Here is a 6,809-nt window from a genome sequence, read left to right as displayed (position 1 = left end):
GAAAGAAAGACAAGAAGACAGAAGATTTTGGAGGGATAGACAAGGTTCAAATCAAGCAGAGTCTTTTAGAACCTGTCAAAAATCTTTATTTTTATCTTGAAAGCAAAGGAAAGTTACTGGAGGGATTTTAAGCAAGGAATTGAAATGGTTAGATTTATGCCCATGCATGGCTTTTTTCGGTTACTAGACTGCAAACTCATCGTGGCAGGGATCTATATGGAATACCCATAGCAGAAGCTCAGTAGGTCTTACTTTTTACTTGACTGATTGGATCATCAAGCTACGCAGTAGGAGAAAGTGAAATAGCCCACGTGTCTGGGCAAGTTCAGAGGGTTGTACAGAGTCTGAAAATAGAGGGCACGGTAGATCAGACACTGCACCCACCTCAGTTTGGGTGGGTGGAGGGTCTATCTATAGCTGAAAAAGTCATTATTTCTACCAAAGTTTCCCACTGAAAATCTGTCTTTGATTCATGTCCTGATCAGCTGGCAGCCACTGCCTTCTCTGCATTTGAACTAGAGTTCCCCTCAACTCAGTTGGCTGGTAAACAGGTAGAAGAGACACAGGAAAACCCAGATGAATTACTGAGCTGAGTCTCTAAATCCATTAAAGCTTTGTCTCTAGTGTTTTGTGAGGCTCAAGAAGAAGTTGTTGATGAGTCAAAGGAGACTCTTGGAAGGCTGCTGGCTGTTCTGTTTCTTAATTTGAACTCCACAAGGTGTCACGGAATTACCCATGGGATTTGGAATCAGACAGTCTTAAGTTTAAATTCATGCTACGCTATTTACAACTTGCATGATCTTGTGTTAATAAATCTACTTCTGCTTCAGTTTTTGAAACTGTAAGGAGCATAGGGATAATAAAGTCTACCTCTCATTTGGGTGAAGATTAAATGAAATGTATATAGAAAGCACCTGCACAGAAGTTGTCAATTAACAATATTTTACTTTCCATTACTCTTCAGAGTTTTGGAAGAGTTTTGGAGGACAATTACCAATGGCATTTTGTTTTTTTGCTGCATTTTTCATATGTATTTTAATTTTATATTTAGTTTTGCCGAAGATCTGCTTAACTTTAAACAGTAACATCATTTTTCCGTGGCCCATGTTTCAATCTTCTCTTTACTACAGTTCAGTGATTCTCAACATCGGCTGCACATTGGAACCACTGGGAAGCTTTATCAAAAATATCGATGCCTGTTTTTATCTCCAGAGATAACGATATAATTGGTCTGAATTGTGGCATGGATAATGGGATTACTTAAATAAAATAATCTTTTGTAAATAAGTATGTGCACGAATCCACTGAACTACAGAGATTTTCGAAGGGTCAAAGTAGTTATTCCTAGAACACGGCTGGTTTAGCGGTTATTTCATCTACACCAGGCCCATAAAAATGACATATTAAAACCTTTTAGTCAATATGGCAGCTGAATAGGCCTGGGGCCACCTTATAGGTAAAATGGCTTTGTGGCTCATTAAGTGAACACTCTCGATATAGCTTCAGGGAAACCAGCCTTGCACCCAAGACCAGGGAGTTGTGTTTCCTCCTCAATTGAGATAGAAAATGAAAAATAAGTATTATATTTAAATTACATAGGCTTGCGATGCTCTAATATTTCTCATGTGTTATCTCATGCTATGTGTTATCTCATGCGATGTGATTTCTGTCTCTATACGTTTAGGTTTCTTGATTTCACTTTTTAAAAAACTAATTCTTCAATCAGGGTATGCTGCCACCAGGTGGCAACGGGGCCTCACTTGCGATCACCACCTATGAATAGTAATTGTTCATTCATACATTCACTCATTCATGGTTATCTGGAAACGTTGATATACCTTTTCCCTTACTAGCATTTAAAATTCAAAATGTAAACTTTAACAGTACAACTGAACTTGTATAGTTAATTTTAGTTTTAATAATTATAAAGATGCTATGTATGGGTGTCCATAAATAATTGTACATGAATGTGAAACTTTACAGGTCTACGTGTATGAATGCTTTTAGAAAAAATAAAATTGAAGGCAAAAGTCAGTACTTTCTTCAATATTCCCTATTAATTGGTCATAGCATGACCACGCATGCTCATTTCTGTGCTCTGTAGCCAAATTTTGCTGTAGCTTTATGAGATGGAGTACTGCTATGAAACTTCAGATGAACTTGATATTAAAATTCATTCACATGGAGTCTCAAACATTCTAGCAATGAGTATTTCCAGTTAAAGAATTATTAATGTAGCTGTCTCCCCACAGCCTGCTAATGAAATTCTTTCTATCAATGTTACCTCCTGATAAGTTATCTTTCATTCTTTCCACATAGAAGAAATAGAACAATAATATCACTTTGTGTTATTTCTGGATATACTGAGTCCTCATGACTGATTCTTCTTAATCATAAAAAAGACACTTTCTTTCTTCTACCCATGGAAAAGGGGAACATCATGATGATGTAGCCATTAGCTCCGTGTGACTTGAAAGCTATGTACAGTGATTCTCCTCTGTCACGTGAGCTTGACTTTAACGTCACCTTGAGCTTTTGACAGATTATCTTTGACTTAATGGCTTTACTAAGAAGCAACTTAGAAATTACTTTTAAAACATCTTGTTGTCCATAAAGAGGAAAGGATAATGCCTTTATATCTCCCTCTATGCAGATACCTTTTGAAGAAAGGAATCTCAATGATTCTCCCTCCCTCCATTTGATATCACCAATGCCAGGACACTTGTAAGGGGTCACAGCAAACTGAAACAGTGCATTTATATGAGCTAGAATGCCCCCATACCTGAGCTGAACATGCAACATTTTTACTGCTTCCAAGGTGACTGAGTATTCTGACCAACAGAGCCACTTCATGCTAATTGCTGCCTGTGAAAGCTAATCGTATCTTCTTTTATACATTTAGAAAAACATGGGAGGGCCACTTAGCCCAAGCTATCCACAAGGAGCCAAGCTGAGCAACTTTATGTGTAACTTCTGAAGCCTACACAACCAAAAGCAAGGAGAACTGGACTCAGGGAGATGGTGCTGCTAGCAATACTATTTGTCTTTCTATCTTGAGCTCCCCTGATCCTTGAAATCATTTCCCATCCCTTTAAAGAATCTGTGAACCTCAGGAATCTGTTCAGCCTAAACTGGATCAGTCATAGCACTTTTAAGACAGTCTTTTAACTGGCATTTTTATGCAAGCTTTAAACTGAGATTGATAGCATTATCAGATAATAGATATTTGTGGATTTGATCTTTGTGGGAAAAGATCCCAAAGACCCATGGAAATTTTTAAAAAGCTATATCAAACCCCATCTCTAAAAATTCTGCAGCGGCCACTCCACACAACTCTTTTCTTTCATTTGCTGCATTCATTATCCAATTAAATGACCTGATTTAAGATGCTAAAATGTTCATCATTTTCTAAAACTGTTACTCTGTTGCTTGATCCTTGTATCTTTATGTAACCCTTTCTATGTTTCTGCCATCTTTCTTCGGTTGGTCTGTAATCTCTTCTGAGGCCAGGACCACATCATGGCACTCTACTTTGGTCAATTCCTGATGCAGAGTTAGGTACTGCAATCCTCCATTGAAGCCTCTGTCTATCCAATTCACTCATGCATTCATTTGTTACCTGGTACTATATTCATTTTCTCAACCATTATGTATTCATGCAATAAATATTTATTGAGTACCTATTCTGTTACAGGCACCCCTCTTGATGCTCGGTAACGAAGAGTAAATGAAACAGACAAGAGTCCTTGTCCTCTTGGAGCTCATGTCCTAGTGGCTGGAGGAAGTGAAACGTATAGGAAGCTATAGGTAGTGATAAGGAAAAAACCAACAGTTCCTGAGGCCATCTTGACAAGGTCAGGCTGTTGACATGGAACCTTAGCCTGACTTCAGCTGAGGTCAGGAATGGTCTTCCTGCCTATGGCTGGCTCCTGGTGAACCCGGTGTGGACCCTAAACAGTGGAATGCTGACTGCTCTGAAAGCTTCCTTAAACCCCCTCTATATTCCCAGCCAGAATAACTGGGCTCCCCTCATACTTCCTGTGCTGAATTTTAGTTCACCAAGCCTAGAATTCTGCCCTAAATGTCCAAGTTGAAAACCTTTCCCTGGTCAGTTCTTCCAGACCCTGCTTCTCGGGGTTTTAGCTTGCCTTTCCTTCCCCCGAGTCCTGGCTAACATATTGCTCCACAGTGGAACCATCACCTGGTACCACGGTGTCTCCATTGCTTTGTTCTTTTAAAATAATTTATTCATATGTTAAAATGTAAATGAATTACCTACTATATACGAGATGTTTTACTGGGACATCGGGATACAGAAGTAAATAGATAGAAGTGGAAGAAGAGATACTTCTTATCAGACACAGTTTATCACCTTCCACATACTTTTACACAACAGGTATGCCATCCTTTTTTTTGTTGATATGAGATTATTTTTTAAAATTTACATTTCTTATCTATTGTCCAAGGACTCTCTTTGGCTTTAGAAATTACAATGTGTATGTATATATTATCTCCTTCTAGGATGCCAAGTATAGCATTTTGTGAAAATAAGCTATTTTGAATAAGAAGATATACATGTAATAGAAACTACTGCATTTTTTTTTTTCGGTACGCGGGCCTCTCACTGTGGTGGCCTCTCCCGTTGCGGAGCACAGGCTCCGGACGCGCAGGCTCAGCGGCCGTGGCTCACGGGCCCAGCCGCTCCACGGCGTGTGGGATCCTCCCGGACCGGGGCACGAACCCGTGTCCCCTGCATCGGCAGGTGGACTCTCAACCACTGCGCCACCAGGGAAGCCCAGAAACTACTGCATTTTAATAGCATATATCTTTGTACCTAAAGTTACTGTCATTTTTGAAAACGGCAGTTAACTTTTTTACTCTATTTTTGTGCATAAATTGCCATGGATTCTGCAGAGGTAATGGGTGTGCAAAAGTGCCTGAATGGTTCAACTGGCCATTTAGTCTTACTATGAGACAATTAGAGTCTTCTTAAGGACAGAATGGTTGGACGTGGAAGGAAGCAGTTTGGAAAGGAAACAGTCTGAAACAAACACACATTTACGGGTTTAATCAGACCTTGTCTCAAGCACCTGAATCTTACGTCCTTACCTTATTTCTGCAAATATCCACTGGCCTACATTTTTTTTTTTACTCCTTCAGGCTTTTGAGTTCCTGCTTCCACGCCCTGCAGTTGTTCTGTTCTTCTTGCTTTGTGCTGACTACGCTGTAGAACTGAGATAACTAGTATGGGTTAGCACTTGGGCTTGAGACCCATCACTTCTAGGCCTTGCTGTTCAGAGAGTAATAAGCGGACTGACACAAATAAACGTTCCCTGGGAGGCTGTTAGAAATTCAGAATCTTAGGCCCTACTCTATCCCAGATCTGCATAATCAGAATATGATTTAACAAGATCCCCAGGTAACCCATATGCAATATTAAAATTCGAGAAGGACTGAAAGTCTAGAGGAATAGTAAATGGAAGACAACAAAAAGACACACCTTCGCACTGTGGGGAGATACAGATTCCCACCTCTCTTCTCACTTAGATCCTCCACAAGAAGAGAGCTAATAAGTTAACTTACTGATGTAATTGGTTTGATTTCAGGGGCCGGAGTGGCAGAGCCAGGACTAGGGAGAGGCAAGTGAGGCTTGTAGACTGCAAGATTTCTGGGGGCATTCACTCTCAGCTGTTGACCCTGCAGCTGCAGGAATCTGAGGGTTTGTGACTCCTTAAATTTTGCCCCGTGGGGACACTGCTCACCTCACCATGGTCCTGGCCTTACTGAGTGTCAGGCTCATCACTGAATGGCATCAGTGGCTGATGAAAGGTTAGCTACCCAAGTGTGAGTATCTCTCCTGCATTCTTTCTTTAGGATGAAGCCCCACTACACTAGATATATTTTTTTTTGTGCTCCTCCCCTACTCTTTTGCATCTATCCTCTGTGGTTTGATGGTAAAAAAAACACATTTGGGAACAAAATGTAACGTAATGAAAAGGGCTGCAGAGGTCCTGCAACTCCATTCACTTTACTAAGAGTTCAGAGCATCAAAGCAGCTTGGGACAACCCAGACCCTTGTTAGTCTTTTGTCATGGGTCCTTGTGTATACATCTTTCTTGATTTGAGAAATGGAGTAGGACTCAGGCTTTCCTGCAATTTCTTACTAGAGAGTTCCACACTGAGAGAGATTAGACACGTGTCTGGTTATGTATAGAGTGTTGATGTATTTTCTGCTTAGCTCATGATCCCTGAGGCACAGCTTCCACAGTAGAGAACTCTGAAGGGAGGAAGTTTGAGTGACTGGATCACCAGAATACCACAGACATCTCCAGTGGCCATGCAGGACCTGAGGCAGGCTCCTACACTTTCAAGCCTTCACTTTTCTCATCCGTAGAATAAAGATGATAATAATAATTCCCACTTTATGGGATTATTGAGAGGATTAAATCAACAAGTACATGTGATAAGTACTTCATAAAGTACCATGTAAATGTTTTGTTTTTAACCTTGTAATTAAGTTTAAGAGGTACACAGGAAACATGTGTTTTTTGGGTGAAAGAGGCTCGGAGACCTTAAGCACCATCTCAAAATCCCACAGACTTTAGGTACCAGAGCTGAGGCTTGAACCAGAGTCCTTAACTCTGTCTCTTTCCTCCCCCATCGCACTGCCTCTCAGACATGTAGTATAGGCGTCTTATTGTTTATGTTCTCTGAAATTTAAATGACATGCCCTTCACCCTCCATTTACTTTCCCTTTTTATATCAAGGCATCTTTTCAGATTCAGCCCCTTGGAATCTAGTGTCTTAAC

This window comes from Lipotes vexillifer, unplaced genomic scaffold, assembly GCF_000442215.2.
Source record: "Lipotes vexillifer unplaced genomic scaffold, Lipotes_vexillifer_v1.1 scaffold84, whole genome shotgun sequence".
Taxonomy (NCBI): Eukaryota; Metazoa; Chordata; class Mammalia; order Artiodactyla; family Lipotidae; genus Lipotes; species Lipotes vexillifer.
Note: the sequence above shows the minus strand (reverse complement) of the source record.